Source organism: Esox lucius, chromosome 2, assembly GCF_011004845.1.
Source record: "Esox lucius isolate fEsoLuc1 chromosome 2, fEsoLuc1.pri, whole genome shotgun sequence".
NCBI lineage: Eukaryota > Metazoa > Chordata > Actinopteri > Esociformes > Esocidae > Esox > Esox lucius.
The window spans coordinates 705,738-720,183 of NC_047570.1; the positions used below are offsets into that span (position 1 = coordinate 705,738).

A 14,446-nucleotide genomic window follows, 5' to 3' on the forward strand; every position below is an offset into this window, starting at 1 on the left:
ACTTAAAACCAGAACGTCCCAATGTTACTCAATCCACAGAAGGTTGTTTGTTAAATGTATTTTTTGCACATCCCACTTTCCCTAAAACAACGTCAGAGAGTGGGGTCACGGCCAGGGATCAGCCATTATTGACACCTACGATGGAGTATCAAAAGGTATAACAGTTCCCCTTTTGGGATATACATACATCATTAAGGAACTAGCACTCCTTTATTTGCCAATGAAGCTACAAAATCTCTACCATAACAAAACACAGAAGACATTAACATGAGTTACATTCACTCTAAAGTGTGGACAAATAAGATCTGAAGTCCTTACATTGACACGCCTCCAATCCAGGGTTCCTTCAATCCATTTTTACATTAAGAGTTTGTGATGGATGGTTGGGTGCCCTGAGTGAGCATATTTTGAACATTTCAGATCATTCCAATGAGCCTTAATGTAAGTCTCCACTCATCTGGTGCACCAGGGACATGCAAAACAAACTGGCTAATTAACACATGACAGGTTATTGCAAAACCCCTTGAACTAACATAAATAGTTCCAATAAAATCCCCAGGGGTTCCTTCAGGGTCTCAAGGGTTCAAGTTATTACTTATTCTAAAAATGAACAGAGTATGTGAAATCACACAATTTAGATTGTAAACTCAAACCGCATTGAATGAATTCAACAATGTTATTCCATGGCCACTACTAAACCTGTAATGAAATATAAATAATACAATATAATTCTCCTTTATTGTCTGAATTGGAGGAGTAGAAACTAAATGTTCTCTTATGCTTCTGTACACCCTACAGTACAAACTAATGAAGTCTTTATGTACATTATGGAAAAGTATCATATACAGTGGCTCTCAAGTATTCATACTCATTTGACTTTTCCACATTTAATTGTTTCAGCATGAGATCAAAATTTATTTAATTATGTATTAATTATGTTTTAATACATAATTAAACACAAACAATTACATCCTGTCAAACACAAACCGTTCCATCCGGTCAAAGTGAAAATTGTTGTAAATTAATTAAATGAAAAACTGAAAATGACTGATTAGTATTCAACCCCTTTGCTACGACAACCTGAATGAGCTGTGGTGCAAACATTGTCTTTACAAAGACTGATAATGGAAGTTTTCAGTAGTAAAAGTTTGCCTCAATTGCCTACATTTTTAGAATGCCATTTAGAATTTGCAGTTGTACCCGCACAACTATTTATATCACTTGGTGGTACTGGATTTGCCTTCATTGCACATCTATACATTCCAATTTTAATATACAGTGGGGAGAACAAATATTTGATACACCGCCGATTTTGCAGGTTTTCCCACATACAAAGCATGTAGAGGTCTGTGAATTTTATCATAGGTACATTTCAACTGTCAGAGACGGAATCTAAAACAAAAATCCAGAAAATCACATTGTATGATTTTTAAATAATTAATTAGCATTTTATTGCATGACATAAGTATTTGATCACCTACCATCCAGTAAGAATTCCGGCTCTCACAGACCTCCTTCCTGAAAATGGAAGAAGTTCAAGATGACGTCAATCTCCCTCGGTCTGGGGCTCCATACAAGATCTCACCTCGTGGGGCATCAATGATCATGAGGAAGGTGAGGGATCAGCCCAGAACTACATGGCAGGACCTGGTCAATGACCTGAAGAGAGCTGGGACCACAGTCTCCAGACCTGAACCCAATAGAACTGCAGACCTGACCTGGACTGCAGTGTGTGCAAACCTGGTCAAGAATTACAGGAAACGTTTGATCTCTGTAATTGCAAACAAAGGTTTCTGTACCAGATATTAAGTTCTGCTTTTCTGATGTATCAAAAACTTATGTCATGCAATAAAATGCAAATGAATTACTTATAAATCATACAATGTGATTTTCTGGATTTTTGTTTTAGACTGCCGATTTTGCAGTTTTTCCCCCCTTACAAAGCATGTAGAAGTCTGTCATTTTTATCATAGGTATCTAAAACCAAATGTAAAACCAAAATCCAGAAAATCACATTGTATGATTTATTTTTTTGTAATTAATTTGCATTTTATTGCATGACATAAGTATTTGATACATCAAATACAGGTTTGCACACACTACAGCAGGGATTTTGGCCCACTCCTCCATACAGACTCCAGATCCTTCAGGTTTCGGGGCAGTCGCTGGGCAATACAGACTTTCAGCTCCCTCCAAAGATTTTCTATTGGGTTCTGATCTGGAGACTGACTAGGCCACTCTAGGACCTTGAGATGTTTCTTACGGAGCCACTCCTTAGTTGCCCTGGCTGTGTGTTTCGGGTCGTTGTCATGCTGGAAGACCCAGCCACGACCCATCTTCAATGCTCTTACTGAGGGAAGGAGGTTGTTGGCCAAGATCTCACGATACATCCTCCCCTCAATACGGTGCAGTCGTCCTGTCCCCTTTGCAGAAAAGCATCCCCAAAGAATGATGTTTCCACCTCCATGCTCCACGGTTGGGATGGTGTTCTTGGGGTTGTACTCATCCTTCTTCTTCCACCAAACACGGCGAGTGGAGTTTAGACCAAAAAGCTCATCAGACCACATGACCTTCTCCCATTCCTCCTCTGGATCATCCAGATGGTCATTGGCAAACTTCAGACGGGCCTGGACATGCGCTGGCTTGAGCAGGGGGACCTTGCGTGCGCTGCAGGATTTTAATCCATGATGGTGTAGTGAGTTACTAAGGGTTTCTTTGAGATTGTGGTCCCTGCTCTCTTCAGGTCATTGACCTGGTCCTGCTGTGTAGTTCTGGGCTGATCCCTCACCTTCCTCATGATCATTGATGCCCCACGAGGTGAGATCTTGCATGGAGCCCCAGACCGAGAGAGATTGACAATCATCTTGAATCATCCATTTTCTAATAATTGCCCCAACAGTTGTTGCCTTCTCACCAAGCTGCTTGCTTATTGTCCTGTAGCCCATCCCAGCCTTGTGTAGGTCTACAATTTCATCCCTGATGTCCTTACACAGCTCTCTGGTCTTGGCCATTGTGGAGAGGTTGGAGACTGTTTGATTGAGTGTGTGGACAGGTGTCTTTTATACAGATAACGAGTTCAAACAGGTGCAGTTAATACAGGTAATGAGTGGAGAACAGGAGGGCTTCTTAAAGAAAAACTAACATGTCTGTGAGAGCCGGAATTCTCACTGGTTGGTAGGTGATCAAATACTTTTGTCATGCAATAAAATGCAAATAAATTATTTAAAAATCTTACAATGTGATTTTCTGGATTTTTTTAGATTCTGTCTCTCGCAGTTGAAGTGTACCTATGATAAAAATGACAGACCTCTACAAGCTTTGTAAGTAGGAAAACCTGCAAAATCGGCAGGGTATCAAAAACTTGTTCTCCCCACTCTCTCTCTCTATATATATATACATATTATATTTAAGATTTTCATACTGTCCATATATCCATTTCTACATTCTCTGGAATTGCTGCTAGTCTCTACTGTTATGTAATTTTCTTTTGCCGGACCGCTTAAGCAGAGCCGGCCAAGAAGAGTAAATGTTTCTTAATGAGTCCATCCCTGATTGACCAACACTTGTTAAATAGTGTAGTGGTTAGAGATGCGGGCTCTGAAACAACAGGTCCCACATTCGCTTCCCATAACAGTCTACAGCATTATGCCTGAGGTTCAGGACAGAAAAAACTTCGCTGGCTACAACTTTATGTAGCTACGTAATAGGAAGCCTAAAATAAAACAGTTCTGGTGGATATTGGGATATGTTCAGGATAGACAAACACTTCGCAGGCTTCACAATTCTCTTGTCTTTTCACTTGAAAAAAAGTCAGTTATCGTTAGTGATGCCCATTCGAGGCTTCATTACCGTTCTTCTAGCAGCAGGATATTATGCTAGCAGTGCTAAATCAGATTTTCTTTTTCAAAATAAAAGCCATCATTGAACTATTTAAGTTTATATAGTTAACAATCTTGTTAATATAGTTAACAACATAATGTCCTGCTGCTAAAATAACGCTAATGAAGCCTCAAAATGCCATCACTAGTTATCGTCACCTAAATTGATACTGTATCTATGTCATTCACAAATGGCTATTCAGCTGTTAAAATGGCCAGTGGCAAAAGAGGATTTGTTCAGGATAGACAAAAACCTTTCTGGCTGCAACTTTGAGTACGTTATGGGAAGCCTAAAATGAAACTGTTTACTATATTGCAACTATTTCTGGTGGATTTTCGAATTATGTCTCATAATTGTTCAGGATAGACAAACACTTTGCTGGCTACACGATTCTCTCGTCTTTTCACTTGACGAACAAGTCCTTTATCGTCACCTATATTGATACAGTAGTTATTGTATCAATGTCATTCACGAATGGCTAATAAGTTGTTAAGACGGCCAGTGGCAAAAGCCATAAAGTTCATGCTATTTGTGGTGGAGGTAAACTTAATAAGAAACGTTACAAAGTTTAACACAATATAATAGAGTCTAGCAACATTTTACTTGCTAATAAGCTTTTAAAACGGCCAGTGACAAAAGTAATTCAGTTCATAGATACTATTTGTGGTGGAGGTAAACTTAATAAGAAACATTACTCAGTTTAACGCTAGTTAATAGTATCTAACAAAATATTCAATTTTGGCGTGATGTTAATGAGTGAAAATAATATAATGGAAAGAGGCTATACTAAAGCCCAGCATGGGTGCAGTTTGGTGGCGTAGTGATTAACGACAATGCCTTTCATGTGGGCGACCTGGGTTTGATTCTTGAGAGGGCAGCTGTGATTAACACATTTTATTGCGGGCCGGCTGAACTAGGCTTGCCTGGTTTTTAGCCATTTTAGCTTTTTATATTACTTAATGCCTACTGTGTAGATATTGCTTGCCATGTCACAATAATTTCATTGTTCAGAATGACACTATGTTATTCGGTGCATTTGATAAATAAATGACTTTCCCTTGACTTTGACAATGACCCTAAACATACTGCCAAAACAAAAAGGTTAATGTTCTGGAGTGGCCCAATCAAAGCCCAGCCCTCAATCCAATTGAGAATATCTGGAAAGAGTTGCCATGTGCAGGGATTTTTAAGTAGGTATGTTCATGTGTCCGTCTGGTTTTTCATGATAAAGCCTATTATGAGTAACCTTAAGAATTCATGGCATGTGTGTATGTCACAAATACATTGTTTGCTTATATTAGTTCAAACAAACACCTACACACACTCTGAAAACAAACAAGTATGTACACATGCTCGCATGCTATATATATATATATATATATATATATATATATATATATATATACATACAGTTGTATAAACTACAAACTATATCTGGTACATCACACATACAAAGCTTTCTGTCAATGTGAGGAAGACATGGCCTGGGAAGCAGTGTTGATTATCAGGCTGCATATAGAGTTGTGACAGCATAAAAAGACAATTGTGACAGCTACAATGTCATCTGATCACACAAACATTCACATACACACACACAGTTATGACAATGTCACTTTGCCCATGGAACACCTGCTACTGTTTAAATGCAGATGTACTCCATAAACAGATTGCTGTAAAACTTGTCTTAAACATAAAGTAAAAAACATACAAATCAATTACAACTGTTCAGCACCACAGAAAATCAAATCAACATTAGCAATTTACAATATTAATTCAAATGTGCTTTTGATCTTCTGAGTAATGAGATGTCTTGCATATTCAATTAACAATGGGCAACACACAAATAACAACATTCCTGAAGGGTTATTCTCTGTTTACATTTGACTTCATTTTGTTAGGTGTCGTATTTACTGAAGCCAAAATGTGTCCAAACGACATACACTGTTTTTCTTTGGTACAAGTTGCTCAGTTGACTCAGCGTTTGAGTTCTCCTCCATGTTGGTTACATGCCGCTGACAGGATGGAGTAGAGTCACGTCACTACACACGCGGTAGTGGGTTTTTAAGGGGAAAATATTAACAGGAAAAACACGAAATAACTGACATGAGAAAATTCCGTCGGTTAGAGGATCTCATTAACCTTCGGTTTACGTTCTGGTTTTGGATCAGTCAAGATGATGTTATGTTGATGCTAATATTATCAAATTAGCTGATGCTAATATTATCTGAATATAGCCAGTCAGACATCCAGCTTGCTAATAAATATAGGCCTATACTATGTGTGAGTGATAATTGTAGGCAAGGTTGGTAAACCAAGGAGTGCAGTGTAGCAAGTTGCCTTCCATATGTTTTAAACTTCAGTCTAAAGTAGGAATGGACTCATCAACTGAATGTTCTTATTTAATCTCCATCTCATCTTCATCTGCTTATCCGTATCGGGTCGCGGGGCCAGCAGCTCCAGCAGGCGACCCCAAACTTCCCTTTCCTGAGCCACATTTGCCAGCTCTGACTGGGGGATCCCGAGGCGTTCCCAGGCCAGTGTCGAAATATAATCTCTCCACCTAGTCCTGGGCCTACCTCGAGGTCTCCCTCCCAGCTGGACGTGCCTGGGACACCTCCCTAGGGAGACGTCCTGGGGGCATCCTTACCAGATGCCCGAACCACCTCAACTGGCTCCTTTCGACGCAAAGGAGCAGCGGCTCCGAGTTCCTCACGGATGGCTGAGCTTCTCACCCTGTTCTTATTTCATATTTAACACAAAATGTAAAAAATCTTTACCATTGAAATCTACAAAAAGCCAGTACCTGTAAAGATTTATTTCAGGACAATCTGGATTCATTTTTCTTTACCGGCAGTTTGACAGAAAAATTGCTGCAGTGAGTGAGGGAGAGCATTACAGGCAGAGACAAGTGAATATTTCTGAGGAAAAGTAGCTTGCATGTTAAATTCATACTCAGCTCAGAAAATGCTTCAGTTATTTTAACTGAATTGACTTCCAGAACTTTCTCCAATAAGTGGTGATTTTCTAGGTGTTCCAGAACTGAAATATGAGTACTTTGAGTACTTCAAGGACCTAGTGGGAACCCTGCTATCACAGTGACTCAGGGTACTCATTCAGTCTGCTGGTCGCCTTAGCATGCATTTGCTAGACTTAGGAATTGTCTTGAGATTATCGTTTCTTGTCCATGTTCTGGAACCTATTCTGAATCATTAGGCCAGGGTTGCTATCACTGGCGTTTTCATAATTTTTATTTGATATTAGCCAATGTCAAGGATTTTGGAAGTTACATGCGTGGGGAGTCTCCGGTGTTTGCGGAGACTGAGACCAAAGAAGATTACCCGGGGTTGAGAGACGGCTACACGGGAACACGCAGGAACGCTGAACCGCCTGAGGGAGGGGTGCGGACGGTCAGACAGGAGACGGATCAGAGGGAGCAGATTTGATGGGATTGTGGAAGTTGATAGATGGATTTGAGAAAGTATGTTAAATGGAAGTTATTTTTGAGGTGTTTTGGTTATAGCGCCTGTAGTTAGGAAAATGTTGTTCTGTTCCATGTCCTGACAACCATTCCCATACAGCTAACCTATTGCTGGGTGATTCATACAGGATTTTAAATAGCTCTCTGTTGGTGGAATTGGTTTCTGTGCAACTGTCTGTGCGGAATGTGAGAAGGGTGTCTCGTTTGTTTTTCGACTATAGGGGAATTGTGCTCCTATGTCTCCCCGTGCAACCTGTGTTGTGGGTAGGGGAGACTCGATCCTATGGGCTAGCAGTGAGCAGGCCTCGGGTTGGTTTCCAACCACGTAGCTAGGGCACTGATGGCTTAGGGGCTATATCTGTTGCGCGTCTATGTGCCAAGAGAAATTTGTCTCTGTTTCTTACTCCTTTAAGCGTGTCGATCGATGGAATTACCATGACACATCCCTAATAACCTGTAGTTTAGGCATTTTTTTAGAAGGCAGATGTGCAATGATAGGGTGGGCCTTTGTTTTTGTGATGTTATTGTGGGTTCTTCCACCACTCTGGAGTTACACAGAGCTCTCTGCTGGTTTGGGGCCGGTTTACAAGTAGTGGTTTTCTGGTATTTTATGGTCTACGGAATTGCTATCTTCTCAGGTTGTTTACTGTTTCTTCTTTTCCAAATGTCTCAGCAGGATGAAGTGTATTGAATATATCTTCTAAAGGGAATGCACCTTCCAGGTTTGTGTAATGCACACTTTAATTTCTGGAGTTCAGTTTGCCCAGGATTGGAATAGATTCTACCTAAAAAACATTGGATTCAGCTTGCAGTACATGAGAAGTGATTGCTAAATCAGCATTATACTATAATTTACTGGTCTGTTTTCTTCTGCATGCCATTCTATTATTCTGCATTTCCTGTTTGTTATTGCTTGAAATAATAATGCTTTGTTCTTTTAACTGCATGACTCTAAAATTAACTACAATCACGACCGAGGGCCACACCTGGCTATGATCTTGCTCGGTAAGATGTTGGGCACTTATTATATAATTTGCCTTAATGAATTTGTCTAAAGGCTAAAAACATTGTAACAAGTACTTACAGCAAAGAAATTTAGTTACTTTAAAAATAAGTAGTATATTTCTCTAAGGGTACCTGAATGTTGTTAGACACAATAATTTAGAAGAGAGGAAATGAATGTACGGTATGAATTACATTACAGCATTTATTGTAGGTTATACACAACAAACAATATGAGTAGTTAGTGTAGGGTATAATGTGTCTGAATTGTGATTTATGGCCCAGGAGGGCGGGGCTTCCATATTGATATGACAGATGGGCGGGACATCCGGTTTGTAGGGTGGGACTTCCTATATGACGTATGTTAGGGTGGGACTTCCTGTATGACGTGTGTACGGGCGGGACTTCAGGAGTGACGTATGCATGTCCAGTGACTTTGTAATTTATGATTAGATTGATGTATCAGTGTTTGATGTTTTACAACACCTGATAAGCAAAACAGACTAGTTTTATAACAGGTGGGTTATGTTTGATGATTAACAAATGGGCCTTAGGGTTCCGGAATGTTAATTAACAAATGGGCCTTAGGGTTCCGTTTTTTGTGTAAGATATAAAGAAGGGGGGTAGGGATTTGGAGAGTTTCAGCCCATTTTTCATTTTAAAAAGAGATGGGCCTTAAGATGATATCTACCCTGTAGTAATGGTCCCTTAATAACCACTATTACGAACTGTGGTATACGCAGGTTGAAAATCATCCCGTGTTCCACGGTTTGTAGTCCAACACAATACTACAGCAAAATAACATCGCATGAGCAATGCTATTATTTTGAAGGAAGAGTCATGGCCAGGGCCAACCACACATTATGCAAAGGTCGATTGTGTCGCAGTATGGGTTTTAAAATATTGTTACAAATAAAAACATGGATTTAGGCACGTGTGTATGTATGAGCAATGCTGAGTTTTGTAATAAAAATTGTTGTTTTAAATAAGCATTAACTTTTAAGGTGCATTATATGGCAAAACGTTACAAAGTTACCCCCCAGGTAGCGTATACATTTGCATGAACAACGGCGAATCGTTGACAGGTAAGGATATGTTATTTCAGGTAATTAAAACATTCGTAAAGGCGTCTTTTGAAATTGTACAACGGGGATCAACACAAGATTGTTTTCCACACATTGGTAGAAATGTTTAATAATAGGCAACGTTGGTTAAAAAAAATAGTCTGTAGTATCTGCATTCTCGTAATGACCAACTCTTGAAATCTGGTTTTTGATTGCTGTATTACGGTCTTGTGTTTGTTAAATGTTGAACAGATTAATGGCGATATGGTGACAATCGCCAGCGTTTATACATAAGATTAGTACATGCAGATTAGTTTATCGTTAATATATACGTGATGTCACGGCTGAGCCACAAAAAACTAACGAGAACGGCGATTCTACCAGACAGGAAGTATCAATATATTTGGTTGTCAAACTCAACAAGCATCAGAACTAAATAGTTAAGTTGGACTGGGCGGTTGTGTTCTTACACAACCTGAGCAGATACTTTTTGTGTAAGTTTAATTATTTAAAGACATTTTTAGTCTTCTTCTAAAGTGTTATTAACAATTATGACAATATGCATACTGAACCTTGGTACAACATTCTTTATTCCAACAGATTCAGGACAGCCCGGTAATGATGCAAAGTACATTACCACAATGGATTCAGTTATGGACACTAAAAGGCCTACCTTGTGGCTGCACGGCGTGAGGGTTTTTTTGTTTCATTGTTTTCTTTCATGCTTGAAAGCTGAAGGTAATACAGCCAACTCTTCGAAACTGCGCTGTATGTAAATGTATGTTTGAGTTAGAATATTTAAACCTGAAAAGTGGATTTACATGTTACGTCAGAGAAATGGTGAAAGATAATGCTAACAACAGACCAGACAGGGAACAGCCAACAACCTCTACACAATCAATCGACCACACCCCAAAATACAAATGAACCAACCATTACTTTGTTACACAGCGACGCACGCAATAACCCCCAAGGCTTGTTAACCGAGCCCCCATTAGTAGCCCCCATTTCTTACACGATCTTCGACTCTCCTTCGAACTCTCTGATGCCATCTCAGTGCAGTGATGGCGATGTTAGAGTTATACAACGTAATGCTTTTGACAATGTTGAATTACGACAGTTGATACATTTACAAAATACTGGTGAAGTTGGTGATTTTGGCACATTCAATGCAAGTATTATGGCAGGCTTGGATACTTTGATTGTTAGAGCTTCAGACTTTGTACACGGGCCTGGTGATCGTCTGCAGATTGAGTTGATTGGTGAATCTCTGATAGACCCCGTACATGTGACGATGAGAGCGGATGTATATAATGAACGCACATTTGGTAATTTACTTGAAAGTGTTATGCAGAGTAATGCTGAGATTATGATTGAGGAATCACTAGAACTGGTGGTACAAATTGTCAAAAACCGTGAGGTTGGTGCCCCGTGACGTAAAGCTCAAACACTGTTGATAGATCAGATTATCAATAAAAAAAGAAGACATTTACACTCACCTAAAGGATTATTAGGAACACCTGTTCAATTTCTCATTAATGCAATTATCTAATCAACCAATCACATGGCAGTTGCTTCAATGCATTTAGGGGTGTGGTCCTGGTCAAAACAATCTCCTGAACTCCAAACTGAATGTAAGAATGGGAAAGAAAGGTGATTTAAGCAATTTTCAGCATGGCATGGTTGTTGGTGCCAGACGGGCCGGTCTTAGTATTTCACAACCCGCTCAGTTACTGGGATTTTCACGCACAACCATTTCTAGGGTTTACAAAGAATGGTGTGAAAAGAGAAAAACATCCAGAAAATGCCTTGTTGATGCTAGAGGTCAGAGGAGAATGGGCCGACTGATTCAAGCTGATAGAAGAGCAACTTTGACTGAAATAACCACTCGTTACAACCGAGGTATGCAGCAAAGCATTTGTGAAGCCACAACAAGTACAGCCTTGAGGCGGATGGGCTACAACAGCAGAAGACCCCACCGGGTACCACTCATCTCCACTACAAATAGGAAAAAGGGGTTACAATTTGCACGAGCTCACCAAAATTGGACAGTTGAAGACTGAAAGAATGTTGCCTGGTCTGATGAGTCTCGATTTCTGTTGAGACATTCAGATGGTAGAGTCAGAATTTGGCGTAAACAGAATGAGAACATGGATCCATCATGCCTTGTTACCACTGTGCAGGCTGGTGGTGTTGGTGTAATGGTGTGGGGGATGTTTTCTTGGCACACTCTAGGCCCCTTAGTGCCAATTGGGCATAGTTTAAATGCCACGGCCTACCTGAGCATTGTTTCTGACCATGTCCATCCCTTTATGACCACCATGTACCCATCCTCTGATGGCTACTTCCAGCAGGATAATGCCCCATGTCAAGCTCGAATCATTTCAAATTGGTTTCTTGAACATGACAATGAGTTCACTGTACTGAAATGGCCCCCACAGTCACCAGATCTCAACCCAATAGAGCATCTTTGGGATGTGGTGGAACGGGAGCTTCGTGCCCTGGATGTGCATCCCACAAATCTCCATCAACTGCAAGATGCTAACCTATCAATATGGGCCAACATTTCTAAAGAATGCTTTCAGCACCTTGTTGAATCGATGCCACGTAGAATTAAGGCAGTTCTGAAGGCGAAAGGGGGTCAAACACAGTATTAGTATGGTGTTCCTAATAATCCTTTAGGTGAGTATATAAGTGGCTGTGAATAATGATTCTACATGTTTTTCTGTTTGTTTGATGGGTATGTTGAACCCGCAGTACACATATCCTGAGGCCCTGGTTAGTGGTCGTGAGTTACATATGGGCGCTGGTTTACCATTTGCTGATTGTGTGGCATTCACAGATATTGTTCGGTTTGAAGAAATGACAGGGTGTAAAATTGTTGTCTTTCACCGAACACGGGATGGTCACTTTACCAAGTTTCAACCGGAGGTGTTCAGCCAGAGATGGTTGTGTAGCTGCTTTTTTCCAAAAGTTTAGGCAACCGAAATATAATGGCCGCATTTATAGCACACAACTCTAAAGGTTTCGATGGTTACATCTTGATGCAATTCCTTGCTAACAATGGTATTGTCACGACACTTATGGTAGCAAGCTCATGATATTTACAGACAGCACATTCAATCAGAGATTGATAGCCATTGCATTGATAGCCATTGCTTCCTACCTATGAAGCTGTCGGCCTTGCCACGTGCTATGGGTTTTAAGGATTCGAAAAAAGGCTACTTTCCTTACAAGTTTAACATCAAGGAGAATGAGAACTATGTTGGCCCCCATCCGGAACCGCATTACTATGGTGTGAATATCATTATGGCTGAAGAAAAAGATGAGTTTTTGCAATGGTATGCAACTAGTTCCGCAGACCCCTTTGTCATGCACGATGAAATAAAGGCTTACTGCGTGAATGATGTGGTCATCTTGAGAGAGGGTTGTATGCGCTACAGACTTGAGTTCCTGGAGTGTGGTGGTGTTGACCCATTCCGGTCAATTAGGATTGCTTCGGCTTGCAGTCTTTTGCAACAGATTCCTCACCAAGGACACCATTGCATTGGTCCCCTCAGACAACTACAACCATTGTCAGAAGACATTCTCAAATACCTCAATCCAGTGGCTTGAATATGTGGCCTCCGATGAGAATATATCAATACAGCACACTCTGAACAAGGGTCAAGTGAAAATTGGTGCCTACTGTGTTGATGGATATGCTGACCGCGATGGGTTGAGCACGGTCTATGAATTTCTATGTTGTTTCTGGCATGGTCACCCAAAGTGTCATTGTTCAACAAGCATCAATCCAGTGACAAAGATTCAGTACAGGATGATGCACCAGCAATGGTTGACAAAGCTAGAGGCTTTGAAAGAACAACAAAACGTATGTTCAATTCATATGGGAGTGTGAGTGGAATCAGCTTAAAAACACATCCGCATATGTCAAAGCTTTCTTGAAGACCTTTGATGCTCCAGATCGCCTTGACCCTCGAGATGCTCATTTTGGCGGTCGTACTAATGCGATTCATCTGAAGTTTACGGCTCAAGAAGGGGAGACTATTCAGTATAATGATGTCTGTAGTCTTTACCCATTCTGCAACAAGACAAAGATGTATCCGATTGAGCATCCAGACATAATCTTTTGAGATTTCAAACCACTAGACACCTACTTTGGTATTGTTAAGGCTATTGTGTGTCCACCGAAAGGCCTTTATCACCCCGTTTTACCGCACAGGATCGGCGGTAAGCTGTTCTTTCCCTTTTGTAGATTATGTGAAGAGTCTGAAAATCAGGTAACTGTTCACATACTGATTCAGAAAGATCTTTAACTGGTACCTGGGTTTCTATTGAGCTGGTTAACAGAGATGGGGACAAGTCACACATGGTCAAGTCCAAGCAAGTCTCAAGTCTTAACCATCAAGTCTCGAGTCAAGTCTCAAGTCACAGTTCAGATAAATCAAGAAAGTCAAGTCAAGGGTTCACCCTAAGCAAGTCAAGTCGAGTCCTTATAAGTTTCAAGTCAAGTCACTAAAGAGATGAACACACACACACACTGTCCTCTGTTTCTGACATGCGCTCGGTGCGAAGCTCGATTTCAAAATCAAATATTTTTCTCCTCCGCGGTACAATTTTTTGGGGGGACGAAGCGGAGGGATCTTGAATCAGCCTGAAGGGGTTGTATTCGCTATAACAACCGCCTCGCTATACCTTATCCTGCTTATTACATGGCTACCTACCAAATAAATCTATAATTTGACACAAAATATTGATTTCAAAAGGAATTTATTGATTTAAAAACGATTGTATTGCTTCCTCTAAAGAAAATAGTCTGTTCCGTCTCTGGTTAGAATCCTGCTGCGTCCATAGCAACACGTTGTTTTTCATGGCAACGGTCTGTTACCAAGAAATAACACACATTCTGCACTGGAATTCAGCCAATCCATGTAATAAGGGCTAATAATAACAACCTTATAAACTAATTATTGTGACTGAAAAACCTAAACCTAACCTAATATGTAATTACGCTGTAATTATT

General features: G+C 40.3%; 1 protein-coding gene across 6 annotated transcripts in view; it reads right to left on the bottom strand.

Moving 5' to 3' along the window:
• LOC105031116 (protein kinase C-binding protein NELL1) overlaps nt 1-14,446 on the bottom strand; it is a 781,285-nt gene that overhangs the window by 308,276 nt on the left and 458,563 nt on the right. The window lies entirely within an intron of this gene.